The sequence below is a fragment of the Rhinatrema bivittatum genome, chromosome 6, assembly GCF_901001135.1.
Source record: "Rhinatrema bivittatum chromosome 6, aRhiBiv1.1, whole genome shotgun sequence".
Taxonomy (NCBI): domain Eukaryota; kingdom Metazoa; phylum Chordata; class Amphibia; order Gymnophiona; family Rhinatrematidae; genus Rhinatrema; species Rhinatrema bivittatum.
The window spans coordinates 204208000-204223253 of record NC_042620.1 but is presented as its reverse complement, the minus strand read 5'-3'; the positions used below and the strand labels follow the sequence as shown (position 1 = coordinate 204223253).

General features: G+C 40.1%; 1 protein-coding gene across 20 annotated transcripts in view; it reads left to right on the top strand.

Annotated features, from left to right (window-relative positions):
- The window catches only part of LRRFIP1 (LRR binding FLII interacting protein 1), a 359409-nt gene that overhangs the window by 180947 nt on the left and 163208 nt on the right, over positions 1–15254 (top strand). The window lies entirely within an intron of this gene.

Genomic DNA, 15254 nt, shown 5'->3' with positions numbered 1-15254 from the left:
ACTCCCACTCTGTTTCAATTTTGTCTGCTGAGAAGGAGCATTTTGCAAAACCTCTACTGTTTATACAAACTGAGATAAATATTCAGAAAGATTTGTCTGGCTAAATTTGGAATTTAGCCAGACAACTTTCTGGTTTAAATATGCCCCCTTACTGACAGAATAAAAAAAGAGGCAGCATGGGAGTGTTCTGGGGCACAGCTTCATCATTTTCGGGGAGTGCTGAATATCAGTGCAGCCCAGCTAAGTTTCGCCAGGTAGGTCTGATTGTGTTGGAGAATTAGTTATTCAGGAAAGTGTTACTGCATAAATTAGAAGTTAACCATCTATATTAAGTATATAGCAAGGTAAGCCCCCCACCCCACCCCCGCCAAAAAAACAAACCTTTGGTCAGCAGACCCTATCCTCAACGACCCTTCTAACTCCCTCCCCCCAAAAGGAATGAAAAATATGTGGCGGCATAACTCCCGAGCCCACCGCCCGCCAAAAGAATTTAACACTATCACAGGTCATAGCAGTCTTCGCATGTTCTCAAGGATCATTAGACCACTTTTGCAGACTCATTGCCATCACATCCAGAAGTCTTTTGGAAGTTTTCCACCAAAATTATTATTCCCACCCTGATGTTTTCGTGGAGCTTCCCAGCCCAAACAGCAAAGTGCAAACCTCATCTGCAAAGGGAAAGAGGCTCTAATCCATTCACTTGTTACCCAGTCACAACCTGGGTCAGGGAGGCTTAGGCTTCTCAGAAACCATTAGACCCTTGTAACCTCAATACAAGGGGCCAATGTGTTTTAAGGATACAGATTTCACCTTCTGAAAATGCCTTCAAATTGCCTTCTCCCATCCATATAAAGAAAATTTTAGCCATAGGGTATATCTGACTACTTGTAGGTATAAAACATTTTCAGTACCATCTTCTATCTTATAAACTGATGTTGGCTTCTTGCATTTTCACCAAATTACATTTAATATTATTTTTATTTTAAAGTATTTATTTACTTTCCTAAGAGAATTTTTTTTTCAGTCAATGCACATTTAAGGTATGGAATTTGTTTTTGGAGCATGCAGTTGAAGTTAATAGCATAGCTGAGTTTAAAAAAAGGTTTTGACAAGTTATAATGCAGGACAGTTTTTATTAGCTAGGCAGGCACAGGGATTGCTAGCTCCTGTGTTTGGGAATAAGCAACAGGGATGTGATCTTTCATATCACTCAAATTGGCCACTATCAGAGACAGAATGCTGGACTCGATGAACCATTAGTCTGACCTAGCATGGCACTTCTTATATTATGTTTCTGACTTAGTTTTTTTTAATACTGCACCCTGTTAAGATATTTTACAACATTTTCAAACAAATAGAACCGTAAGTGTCAATAGTCAGACAGTTTATCTGGATAAATTCAAAACACAGCCTGACAAACCACAGGTTTTACATTTTTTCCACCTCTCTGAATACTTATGACTTACTCTACTAACTGTTTATCTGGATAAATTTAGCCAGATAAGTTGGAAGATTTTCAGAGGCATTCTGGAGTAGTGGTAAGTTAGCCAGATACGTTATCCAGCCACTTCTAGTATTCAGAATTAGCCAGATAACTTATCTGGCTTCTCTCTCTCTCTCTCTCTCTCTCTCTCATATTTTGATGAATGACCCTGTAAGTCTGGTTGTGCCTGAGAGCAGCTGTATAGTTAGCTGGATAAGTTTAGGGGTCAATGTAATATAACTTGTACTAAAATTGGAGTTAACTTTGGTGCATGTTTTATTTTACATGCGTGCTAAATAAAGTGAAGTCCCCGCGGGATGCAGGAAGCTAATGACATGCAATGGACCAGGAATAAAAAAAGAAAGCACATTAAACTGTAAAAGCATACCTTTTTTGTTGTTTGTTTTTTTTTTACTCCTGGTCCATTTGCATTCCAATTCATGCTAATCCCCCCCCCCCCCCCAAGTTCCCTATCCTCCCCAGTGGGCCCAATGTGGCCTGGCTGGGCTGAGTGGGTCATGTTGGCTGGGGGGGGGAGGCCAAGTGGCCTGGCCTGGCAAATCACCCTCTCTCCCTCTTACATTAAAATAGGGTCTGGGTTTCCTCCCAGTCCCCTATTTTCTTTCTCCTTAACCTTAACGATGCCATAGAACCTCATTGTTCTATGGCATCGTTCTGTTTAAACTGTTTCATGTAAACCTTGGCTTTCCTTAAGCCTTTGGCATACCTGTTATATGTAAACCGGATTGATTTGTATCCCTACAAGAATTTCGGTATATAAAAATTATAAATAAATAAATAAATAAAATAAAGTCGCCAGCAGATCCAGGTCTGGGGATATGAGGCAGTCTGGGTCTGAGTAGTTCCTCCCCCAGTCTCCTCCCTCCCTCCTTAATAAAATAAAATTGGGCCATGGAGCTACCCAGCCCTCCAAATCCCACCTCCCCACCTGGGAACCCCTGCCAGAGAAAACTTTATATCCTCCAGCAGGGCTGTTCCATCACTGACAGCCGATTGATCATTTCACTGTCACATGTCAGTGAAAGGCCAGCCTTCAGAATGGGGATTGAGCCTTTCATTGACATTTCACAGTGGAGGGACTGATTGGCAGACAGTGAAGGAGTGCAATTAATATTAATTTATTCACTCCTTCACGGTAGTAGGAGACCCACTATGCAGCCTTCCCACTAGCGTACCTCCTTACATTACAGGGTAATAGCTAATAAAGCTATTACCATGCAATTTGCATCAGACACGCTAAGCCTACTGTGGTATTTTTTAGTGTGGGCTTTTCTGCACTAAAGTCCTTTTTACATACCTGAGCAGTATTAGTGCTAAAATATGAGTAAAAAGCTGCAGTATTACATTTTATTTTATTTATTTAAAAACTTTTCTATACCGTTGCTAAGTTAAATACCATCGCAACGGTTTACATGTAGGCACATATTTAATGTAGGTAAAAGTGTACTATAGTACATTCTAACAGGTGCCGTCAAAGGTTCGGTTACAATATATCATTAGACGTAGTCATTTAGTGAAGTAGTTCATGACCAATTGTACCAAGGTACTTACACCGGTAGTTTTGTCACATATAGTATTATCGTTATGCTTTATTGTGGACAAGCCATGCTAAGCGGCTTACATGCTAAACATAGACTTGAATAAACAAAATGATAGCACTAAGATGTTCCAGAAAAAACACCAAGAACATAAGAAATTGCCATACTTGGTCAGACTGAGGGTCCATCAAGCCCAGCATCCTGTTTCCAACAGTGGCCAATCCAGGCTACAAGTACCTGGCAAGTACCCAAAAACTAAGCAGATCCCATGCTACTGATGCCAGTAATAGCAGTGGCTATTCCCTAACAGGTAGATTTTTGAAAAATATGTGTGCCTCCATGTGCACGTGCTACCCGGCGTGCGCAGGGTGGGGTTCATTTGCCCAGTTTACTCACGGCGACGAGATCGGGCCTCCCCCAGTTCCCTCCCAGTCCGCTCCAATTAAGTCCAGTTAAGGAGCAGACTGGGAAGGAAATTTCCTACCCCTCTACCTACCCTCCCTCCCTCTTCCCCCTCTCTTCCTCGACCCCCTTTGAAGACCCTACCTTTTTTTATTTTCTCTATTTCCGAATTTACCCAGGGCAGTCCAGAATATGTTAAAGGCCTTGAGTTGTCAGATAGTAAATTACATTGTTTGAATTCAAACAAACAATCAGATAGTTTCATACTACCTGAACAAACTGGGAGGACATCCTCCATTCTCCTGGGTCGGGAAGCGGTCAGTCTTTCACGAGATAGCCTTAATTTCCACCTCTTCAGTGAGAAAAGATAAACATACTGACAAACAACTGAGTCAGGGCATGTTAAACATTCCTTAGTAGTTTAGTATGAGGACATAGGCCCTGCTTGCTATCAGAAGTAGATCTATTTGTGACAGGGTACTGAACAGGAAGAGATCAAAAGACAGAAACCTTTGGCACTGGCTTCTTAATTTGGTTTCTCTTCCACCTTTCTTAGCTAGACAACCATTTCAAAGCAGATTACAATATGGTAAAAGGTAGGTATTTCATGCTAGATCACAATAATACAGAAAAAGATAGCGTTACATGTTGATTCTATTACAACAAATAGAAAAAAAATAACCAAAGTAAAGCCTCTTCAATTTGTTTCCGAAGGATGGGTCAGTGCTATGTTTAAGGCTGACTTCTAGGATGTAGCGTCCATAGAAATATATAGAACATGAATTATCTGAAGTTTGACGGCCTACGCAGGCATCTGCCTCTTTTACTCCTTCAACCTAGACAGCTGCAAAACTGCTGAGCGCTCTGACTTAGGGAGTGCTTTCACCTGCTAGCTGTCGTGCTTTCCATGGGGAATTTTCCACTGCAGCCTTTTTCTGAACTCTTCTTAGATTTTGTGGCATCCCTCAATACAGGTGCAGATGTCACATTATACAAAGGCAGTAAACAGTGTGTTGTAAAACATTTTATACTAAGGATGTATGCTTGCACACATAGAAAGTATAGCTCCTGCTAGTGGGGAACAGATCACACCGGACATCCCTCAATATGTAATGCTCAATGATTTTAAGCAAATAAGTTTTAGGGGGGTTGATAGGCCACATTGGAGGAATGCTCAACCCTGGTTTGTGGCGGACATGAAAGTTGCCCCCAGTGATTAGTTAGTATAAGGAAAGCAATCCAGGGTAAGGAACCGATCCTCTAGGCTTATAAACAATCTGTTTTGACTTGGATGGGGAGAGTTTTGTATATTAGAACACACACCTCTCTGCTCTTCGAACAGTATGAGGAAGCATTCCAACAGGAGCTTGGCATGTTCTATCCCAATCAAATGCAGGTCTTGAGAAAAGGATATCTGGGAGTTATGAGATTTCAAATACTGGAATATCTGATTATGTGTAAAGGGAGATGAGATCTCCCTGACATTTAAAGCGATAATGTTTGAATTAGATTTTTTTTAACTGTCACAAGCTTGCTTTAATAAAGGAAGAAAGGCAAAGGAGAAAAGAGGGAAAAGAAAAAAAAAAAAAAGCAGGCAGGGGAGTATTCAATTACCATTCTCAAAGTGAAAATATTCTGCTCTTAAGTGCATCTACATTATTGTGTCAATCCATAATTTCATTAAAGAGCTGCCACAAGACCTAAACTTTCCTGTTTTTAACATACAACTGCAACAAACTAGAAAACTGAGAATAGGCAGCTAAGTCTGCTAAGAATCAGCAGAGTAGGAAGATGCCATTTATCCCATTAGGACAAAGGTAAGAGAACCGGCTATGAATCAGGCAACACTGTCCAGCATAAAAGATTGAAATGCTGCTGTTAAAAATCCTCTCTAGTCTGGTAATATTGCACTGCAACACCAGAAATCAAAATTTGTCAGATCTGTGAATATATCTCCCTCTGCTTTTTATTTCGCTTTTAGGACAAATTACTAGTGCATCACCAACGCAGGCACAAAATAAAAACTTAAAAAACAATGACAGTTCCAAAGGGGGAAGCATGTCTGGTCTCAGATTCTTTGATTTGAAACTCAAACTTCAAACCTGGAAGTGGAAGAAGGGGGAGATAAGAGAAGAGAGAGACGTAAGGGTAAAGGGTAGACAGCACTAGAAGCACAAGTTATGCACGGTTTACGGTTTCAGCGCTAATGGAATCGTAAATAGTGCATAACTTATGCTTCCTTTGTTGTTTTTGACAGAAGCAGCACTGGAGCACCTGGAATGGGTAAGTTTATACCCTACTCCTGGTGGGGTGGATGGGGGACAGATGGGTGGGGGTGGGGGCTCACCAGGATTTCCACTTCAAGAGTGTGTGTGTGTGGGGGGGGGGGGGGTGTTAATTTACAGAACCTGGAAAAGGAGCCCAACCTGCAGACCCTGGGGACATGATCGCCCACTTTTCAGGGGTTTGGGGGTGGAGGGTGCATGGTCTAATGTTTGTGGAGGGAAGGAGAGAATCAGGCTGCAGGCCCATGGCATTTACATCTATTTTTTAAATTTTTTTAACAGTTCTACTTAACCTGATGTCTTTGAAAATGTCTAGTTAAGTAGCTAGTTATTCGGTCACACAAGGCCGAATAACTTTAGACTTGTTTAGAAGCAGGTCTAAAATTATCTAGCTACCTTAGACGGTGATAGTTAAAAATCAGCTAAGTTAGCCAGATAACTGCTCCCTAAAACATCCCGGAATGCCTTTTTTATTTTTATTTTTTAATCTGGCTAGAATTTAGCTGAATTCTGACTTATCCAGCTAAAATCTATAGTACAACATTCACTTACATATTAAAGTCATATCACTAACAGAAACTGCCTTCTCTTGGAAGAACTTTATCTTCTAATTCTGTACAATTCAGCTTGTCTAGAACAGGGATGGGCAATTCCATTCCTCGAGGGCTGCAAACCAGTCAGGTTTTCAGGATATCCAAAATGAATATGCATGAAATAGATTTGCATACAACTGAGGTAGAGTGCTTGCAAATCTCTCTCATGCATATTCATTAGGAATTGCCCACCCCTGGTCTAGAAACCCATACACTGTATAAACTGTGGATCAAATTATTGTAGTTTCCATACAGGGATACATGAACTAAGCCATTCTATACCAGCAAGGAAGCTGTATAAGAGAATGGGGAAATAAAAGCACAGGCAGATGAAAATGGGGTTGAAGGTAGTTGGAAAGGGCTGATCTAAGTTGATGCTGAGTTGTAAGCAGAGTTAGGGTAGGAGGTTATGACCGTTGCACAATAGATTTTATGCAGGTTATTTAGGGATCACTAAAACTCAGAGAGTGAATTAATTATTTTACTACTTATTCTCTATCCTCTGTCAATCCTAAAACATCCCAGATTCATGATTCTGGATTTTCCACTTCTGAATGCCAAACGCTAAATGTTTTTCTTCCCATAACTTGCAGCTTGTCTTTATTTTAATGATTAAGAATACTTGGTTACTGCGACAAGTTCTTTGGTTGCTAGGCAATAGTTCCTTCCTTGATTTTTATTTTTATACCTGATTGCTATGGCAGCCCCTGTAAACATAAAGATCACAACTCTACCGCATTCAAGTTTGTTTGTTTTTTGTCCAGTCCAAACAAGACTTAATAAAACAGATAACTGACTTTTGTGTTAGTATAGAGGTTTCAGCCCTGTCCTTGAGTACCCCTAGCCAGATGGATTTTCAGGATACCAACAATATGTATGAGATAGGTTTGTATGCACTGCCTGTATTGCATCCAGATCTATTTTATACATATTCATTGAGGATATTCTGAAAATCCAACTGGCTTTAAGGTACTAAAGGAGGCGACAAAATGAGAATTAGAAGCCAAAATGTCCGAATTTTGGATTCTTTATTGTGGAAATAAATATCTTTAAAAAGCCCGACTCAGGCCGAGTTTCACCCTCTCACAATAGGACTGTGTCAGGGGCTCAACTTCATCAAATCAGAATTCTTGATTATTCTTATAGTGTGTATAGAGAAGCATCAAATGGTCATTGGGTGCATCACAGGACAAATTATGTTGAAGACTGCTCCAGCTCTAGTCCACTCAAAATATATTTATTTCCAAAATAATCTAATTCTCATTTTGTCGCCTCCACGGCTTTGTTAGACAACCTTCCTTGTTGCTTTATCAATTTAAGGTACTAAAGGACAGGGCTGAAAACTCCTTTTTTTTTTTTTTTTTTTTTTAGACATTTCTACCTTAAGGGATAAGCTATTTAATGTTTGCATACTTGCCAGGTACTTGTGACTTAGATTGGCCACTGTTTGAGATAAGATACTGGGCTTGATAGACCCTTGGTCTGACCCAGTATGGCATATCTTATGTTCTTGTGCCTCAGGAAAGATCAGCTTAACATCAGGTGAGGCAAAGCAAGGCAACTGATGGTAAAACCACCTTCCCCTTGGGATTGAGCCCTCAGGTGCTTATGGCTGGTAAAGCATAAGAAACAGGGATAGTCAATTATAGAAACCAGGAGCGAGAGGCCTGGAAAAGAGCAGGAAGCTGGAGTATACCAGGAAACCAGGAACATGAAAAGATCAAACAGGAATGCTGAAGACAGAAACCAGATACCAAGAAGTCTTCTCGATTCAGGCAACAAGGATAGAGCAAGAGTAGGAGAACCAGGAAGAAGGACCAAGCTCTGGCAACTGATTAATGAAAAGTATGAGGATAAATGCATGTCTGGGCAGGGAGCAAGATAACCACTGGGCGAAAATGAGGGACACAGAGCTGGGAGGACTGGATAGATAGTCCAAGCAGCCTACAGTGCCACCTACACGGTGGAGGTGGTTGGCAGTGGATCCTCACAGAATTTCCCACCATCCCCCCTTCTTCAGGGATGGCCTCCAGATGGCACTTTGTATTGATTTGCAAGAAATTTCTTCAAAAGATAAGGTGCATGGATGTCAGATTCATCAACCCTAGATCTATCTTCAGGGTCATTCCTCTTCCAGTGGACAAGTACTGCAATGTGTGGGACATGCTAGCATCCAGAATCTTCTCAACTTCGAATTCAGGCTGATCATCAACCAGAACCAGATCTGGAGACATTCCTTACATATTGAAAGGATGTGGCATAACTGGCTTAAACAAGGAGACATGAAATGATGACCATATCTTAAGAGAAAATGATTTATTTTCTCAGTACTGGGATATGGTCCTATGTACAAGGGACCAAGCTGATAGGGAAGCCTCAGATATAGATTCTTTGACACCAGATGTCGCTGAGTGAAACTGGGGTTCACGTCTACAATAATGGTTGGCAAACATCTTCTGCTGCATCTCACTTTTCTCCAAATAATTATGCACCTGAGCCCAGGTTTTCTGGAAGTGTTGTACCAAGATGTTGGCTGCAGGAATTTCAGTAACCACAATAGAAGGAGATAGGCAAATATGATGTCTGCTGTACACTGTGAAGAATGGAGAAACCCCTGTAGATTCGCTGACATGATTATTGTGAGCAAACTCAGCCTATAAGAGAAATTTAGCCCAATTGTTCTGATGAGCAGAGATGAAACATCTAAGGAACTGTTCAAGATCTTGTTGCTTCTCTCTGTAAGGCCATTAGTCTGAGGATGGTATCCTGATGAAAACTGTACTGTTGATTCCCATATCTTTACAAAAGGCCCTCTAGAATTTAGCAACAAATTTGGGACCTTGATCTGATACAATAGGGATCAGGATTGCATGGAAACAAACCACTTCCCTAACAAAGATGTCAGTCAGTTGAGAGGCTGAAAGCAGATTAGAAATGGGAATAAAGTGTGCCATTCAGGAAAATTGGTTCAGGATCACTGAGGTGGCAGTACAGTCGGCAGAAATCAGAAGGTCTGTGATGAATTCTGCAGAGAGGTGAATCCATGGTGCAGAAGGAATCAGAAGTGGGCGTGATTCACCTGAAGGTTTGGCATGAAGGATTTTGGTTCTTGCACATATGGACAGGCCAAGACATAAGTCATACGGTACATTCCTTGAGCAAAGAAGATCACTAGAAGACCCTGGAAATCAGTTCAAGTTTCATAATTCCTGGGTGTCCAGAGAATTTGGAATCATACCCCCATTTGAGAACATCTGGATTGTTGGTGTCTGGAATAAAAGTACGCCGATGGGAACCCCTGCAGGAAGTACTTGAATCAAAGATTCCAGGTGTATTTTTTCCATCCGATTGCTCTTGACTGCGTTTGCGATGATCCTGGAGGCCGGTATAATGATATCTTAATCACAAGGTACAGGGGTCTTCCCAGAGGAAAACTGTTGTGACAGTGCAACAGCCTTAACGTTCTTCAAACTAGAGTAATAGGAGATAAATCGTGCAAAGAACATAGCCTATCAGGTTTGCTAGGGGTTAAGATATTTGACAGCCTCAATATAAAGTACATTTTTATGATTTGTAAGGACTGCAATTTGAAAGGTGTCTCCACTCTTCCAAAGCCTATTTAATGGCAAGGAGTTCTCAATTTCTCACACCATTGTTGTGTTCTGCAGGAGAGAATCTTCAATCTCCACATGAGTGGGGTTGAGAATCTGGATCAGGTCTTTGACAAGATTGCTCCTGTGCCAACTCTGGAGGCATCCACTTCTAAGACGAAAGACTGGATGGTTCAAAGTAACGCAGAATTGGAGCTGATGCAAAGAATTGCTTCAGTTCTTTGAAAGCCCGCTGAGATTGGGGAGTTCTAAGAATTCTTTGGAGTCCCCTTACCTGTAAGGGTCATAAGTGGAGCCACTATCTTGGAGAAATTTTGAATAAAGCACAGATAAGTTAGCAAAGCTTAGAAAACAATTGAAGTACCTTGATCTCCAAAGGCACCAGCCTGATAAGTACTACTGTTATCTTATCTGGGTCAATCACAGAACATCAAGCCAAGATTACATGTCCCAAGAAGTGGACTTGATTCTGTTCAAAAAACACACTTCTCAAATTTGGCGAAAAGCTGATGCCAGCAAAGATGAGAGAGAACCTCCACTACATGCTGCCTGTGGGTGGCCAGATCTGGGAAGAAGATCAAGATGTCGTCAAGGTAGACCACTACATAATGAGAGAGGAGGTCTCAAAAGACATCATTGGCAAAGGCTTGGAATGTAATAGGAGCATTACAAAGGGCATGGCTGCGTACTGAGGCCCCAGTAATCAATATAAGGCGTAAGGGATCCATCCTTCTTTTGTAAGAAGAATTTTGTGCCAGCAGGGGATTTTATTTATTTATTTAATTTTTATATACCGAATTTTCATGCGAGCATATCAAATCGGTTTACAGTAGTTAGCGAATATTCATTTAAAAATATTTGCATTTCCAAAAGAAGAAAGGAAGCAGACACATAGTTTCATAATGTACAAAAATAAAATAGTAAATTAAAAATAGTAGGCTAAATCTAAAAATTTAATCAATTAGAGAGACAGTATAGTAGGAGTAGAGATAAAATAAAAAAATATATACATTACCTTGGTATAAAATTAGTAGTTTTAACTCATTATGTTAACAGCTCTTGGAAGGCTTGTTTAAAAAGCCAAGTTTTAATGCCCTTTTTAAATAATTTGATATCTGCTTCTAATCGTAATTCCTGTGAAATAGAGTTCCATAGTTGGGGACCAGCAATAGAGAGAGTTCTTTCTCTTACATTATTTAGATGGGCAATTTTAGGGGAAGGAATTGGCAACATCCCTGTTCCAGTTGATCTAGTAATTCTAGAAGGGATGTGGAAATGAAGTGATGAAGTTAGCCATTCAATTTTTTCATTGTAGAGGGTTTTATGAATTAGGGACAAGATTTTATGCTGGGCCCTGTATTTGACTGGTAGCCAGTGAAGTTCTTTCAATATTGGGGTGATATGTTCGGATCTTCTAGTTCCTGTCAGTAGTCTAGCTGCTGAATTTTGCAGAAGTTGCAATGGTCTTGTAATATTTGCGGGTAGGCCTAAAAATAGTGAGTTGCAGTAGTCTAATCTTGACAGGACAAGTGCTTGTAAAACGGTTCTAAAATCTTTTGTGAATAGATTTTAATAGGTTTTAATCTTTTGAGGATATTTAAATTAAAATAACTATCTCTTATGATTTTTTTAACGCAAGATTTCATTGAGAATTCACAATCTGAGGATCCCTAGATCTCATACTTCTCGGGAGATGGGGTAATTTTTTGCTGCTTCTTGAATTTCAAGCTCTTTAGTCTTGCTTAATTTGGGTGAGATGTATAGAATTTCAGTTTTATTAGTGTTTAGGGAAAGATTCATTTGGATTAATACCTTTTCAATGGCGGATTGGTATGTATCCTAGAGCTTAAGAGTTTGGTCGATAGATTTTTGGATCGGTATTAAAATCTGAACGTCGTCAGCATAGACAAAATGTGTTAGACCGAGGCCTGATAGAATTATGCACAATGGGAGCATATAAATATTAAAACGGTTAAGGATAACAAGGATCCCTTAGGTACTCCATAGTGGAGATCGATTGGTTGTGATTCGTTATCAAGAAATTTTACTTTGAAGGTTCTATTTTTTAAGTAAGAGTTAAACCATTTCAGTGCGGAGTCTTTAATGCCTATTTCGTTTAGTCTATCAAGGAGGATTTTATGATTAACTGTGTCAAAGGCTGCTGAAATATCTAGCATGACTAGTAAGTAAGTTTGGCTGTTATCGGGTCTGAGGATAATATCTTGTAGTGAAATTAAAAGGGTCTCAGTACTAAAATATTTTCGGAAACCATGTTGTGCCGGTTACGGATACTATGCTTTTCAAGATAATCTGTTAGTTGATTGTTAATTACTTTCTCAAGAATTTTTGAAATACAAGGTAAATTAGAAATCGATCTTAGGTTTGAAAGATCATTTGAATTGGATTGTGGTTTTTTTGTGATTGGTTTCACTATTGTGGATTTTAAAATGTGTGGAACATTCGCTTTAGTAATGGATAGGTTAATTATATCGGCAATAGGTTTGGAGACTATATTGGTGACTGTTTTTAGTAGTTTTGTTGAAATATGGTCAACTGGGTGAGCAGCTGGGTTCATTTTTTTAATTATACCTTCAATTTCAAGAGATGAAACTGTGTCAAAGGTGGTTAATTGGTCTTTGGGGTTACTTGGTAGAACAATTTGGTTAGAATTCTGGGGAGATATGTTTTTTAGTATGTTTAAGGTTTTTTCCTTGAAATATTGTGCAACTGTATTACAATTAAAAGAATTGTTTGGAGTTTCAATGGGATTGGTTAGGTCTTTTACATATGAAAACAGTACTCTAGGGTTATATTGAAATGTATTTATTTTGTTAGAATAAAATTCTTTTTTTTGCTTTATTGGTGGATTCATTGTATTTATGTAATAAAGATTTGTAGTTAGTTAATGTTATGACAGTCAAATGAAGCCTCGAACCAGATTTTCCGGAATATATTCGGACATAGCCTTAGTTTCTGGGCCTGATAAGGGGCTTGGGCCATGGGGCAGCATAATTCTAGGAAGCAGCTCGATGGTACAATCATACTCCCAATGCATGTAGCATCTCTGTTTGCATTTCGCTGAATGCATCTGCAAAAGCATGGTACTGAGTTGGAAAGACATGGTATTTCCACTACAGAGGCTACAAGGGTGGACGTGTAGATCCTGTTTCTGGAACACAAGAAAAGAAGCAAAAAGGAGACCAAGAGACAATCTGTCCTGGACGCCAGTCAATGAATGGATTATATAACTGAAGCCATGGTAACCCCAGGAGAACTATATAGGAAGGCGATTTAAGGACCTAGAACAGTGATGGCAAATCTTTTAGGCTTGGCATGTTAAAAATTCAAAACATGCATAACTTGACTCTGCTGGTGTGTTACCCCCCCCCCCCCCCCAAACAAAACAGACACAATTCTTTACATATTCATTTAAGAACAGTTTCATACAGCACATTAATCAAACAGGATGAAAACAGCAAGTGTCCTGAAGTATAAAGTCTGAAAAATCAGTGACTCACAATAGAGAGATCCTATAATGTTGTTGGGTATTGATGGACACTAGCGGTTCACCCAAAAAGTCATGGCGTGTCACCTTTGAAGGGTGTGCCATAGGTTTGTCATCATTGATCTAGAATGAAATTTTGGAGTGCCACATAGCCACTAGTAAATTCAGGTCCATTGTGACCCATTGTGCCTGCTCCCTTGGTTCAAGGGTCAACCATCAATGGCGACAACAGAAAATGGTATAGGATTGGGTCGGATAGGAACTCTGTGCAGATGGACAAAATCCAAGCAAATGAAATTGCACACTGTTCCTGAGATGATGAGAGCAAGGATCTCCACTGATCCTGATGGCCAGTGAAAGAAGACTGAGACTAAGAGATGCTGGGCCACATGATTAAGGGAAACATCAACAAAGTCCACTCTGTTTTTCTGGAGATCCAAAATGCTGCTGGGGCTTTTTTAATCAGTGCTTCCCAGTTTCTTGAACATATGTAAGAGTAGTGTATATATCATCACTACTGACTGAGGAGTTTCTGGACTGGACCTCCCCATTCTGGGAAAAAACAGGACTCCTTGATTTTGGACTGTGATGCTTTTGTCACAGCATTTAAATGCATTTTTGGAAGACCAGAATTCCACATGATTGTAGCAGAGACAAGCTTCTTGTAGTCTTCTAGAATGGATTAGCCAGTCGGATCCAGGATGAATGCCCCAGCAGCATTTTGGATCTCCAGAAAAACAGAGAGGTGTTACCACTCTGGGCTTCGAGTGGATGCTCCATAGCTGCAGGAGATATAAGAGTGGAAGGTAGCTCTTTGTTCCAGGCAAGAGCTTAAGTTGCTCCCACAGACTTAATGCTGATTCAGTTCTCTCAGGAGTTTATCCTGGGTTGCCAAACACGAGGCCAGCTCTGTGGGGTCCATATTTGCTAGAACCTGATGTTACGTTAATCATCTGTGGGTTGCCCCAAGAACAAGCAGCTTAATATTAGAAGAGGCAAATTTAGGCAGCTGACAATAGAAAGTCTTCCGCTTATGCCAAACACCTTGCTCTCAAATTGAGCCCTCAGGTAGTACTGGCCAGCGAGGCATGAGAAACAAAGGTAGTCCCTGATACAAGCAAGGATTGAGAGGTCTGGAACAAAACAGGATGCTGCAGCACATCAGGAACACTGAAGGCAGAAACCGAAGACTAAGAAGTCTTCTGGATCCAGGCAACAAGAACAGAGCCAGAGTACGAGGACCAGGAAATAGGACCATGCTCTGGCAACTGACTGACAATAAGCCTGAGTATAAATACAGATCTAGGCAGGAAGCAAGATGGTGGCTGGGGGGAAGTGAGAAACATAGAACTGGGAGGACTGGATAGGTAGATCAAGCAGCTCACAGTGCCATCTGCAGACCAGAGGTATAGTCAGCAATGGATTCTCACATAAGGTAGGTGTATGAAATCCTGATGATAATGAATAGGAATATCCTAATTCCCTGTCAGTCTCATTTGCTACTGAGAGCAATAATTTTCCACTGTAATCCTGCTGCTCAGTCTCTGTTTTCACTCATGGGATCTTTTCGCAAAGTAATCTGATATTTTATTGCAGATTTGAGGTTTATTAGTATATGGACGAATGTAAACATTCCTTCGGTTTGAGACTGGATGGGCCCTGCATTTATTATATTTTCTTTTTCTTTATTTTCATATTTTAAAGATTTAACATACCTTGCCTTATGTCATGTTATAAACAAGTTGATTATTTCCTCATTCAGTATGAGTGAGAGAAAATTACGTATGCAGCTTCTTGAAGTCATATTTTCCTTTTA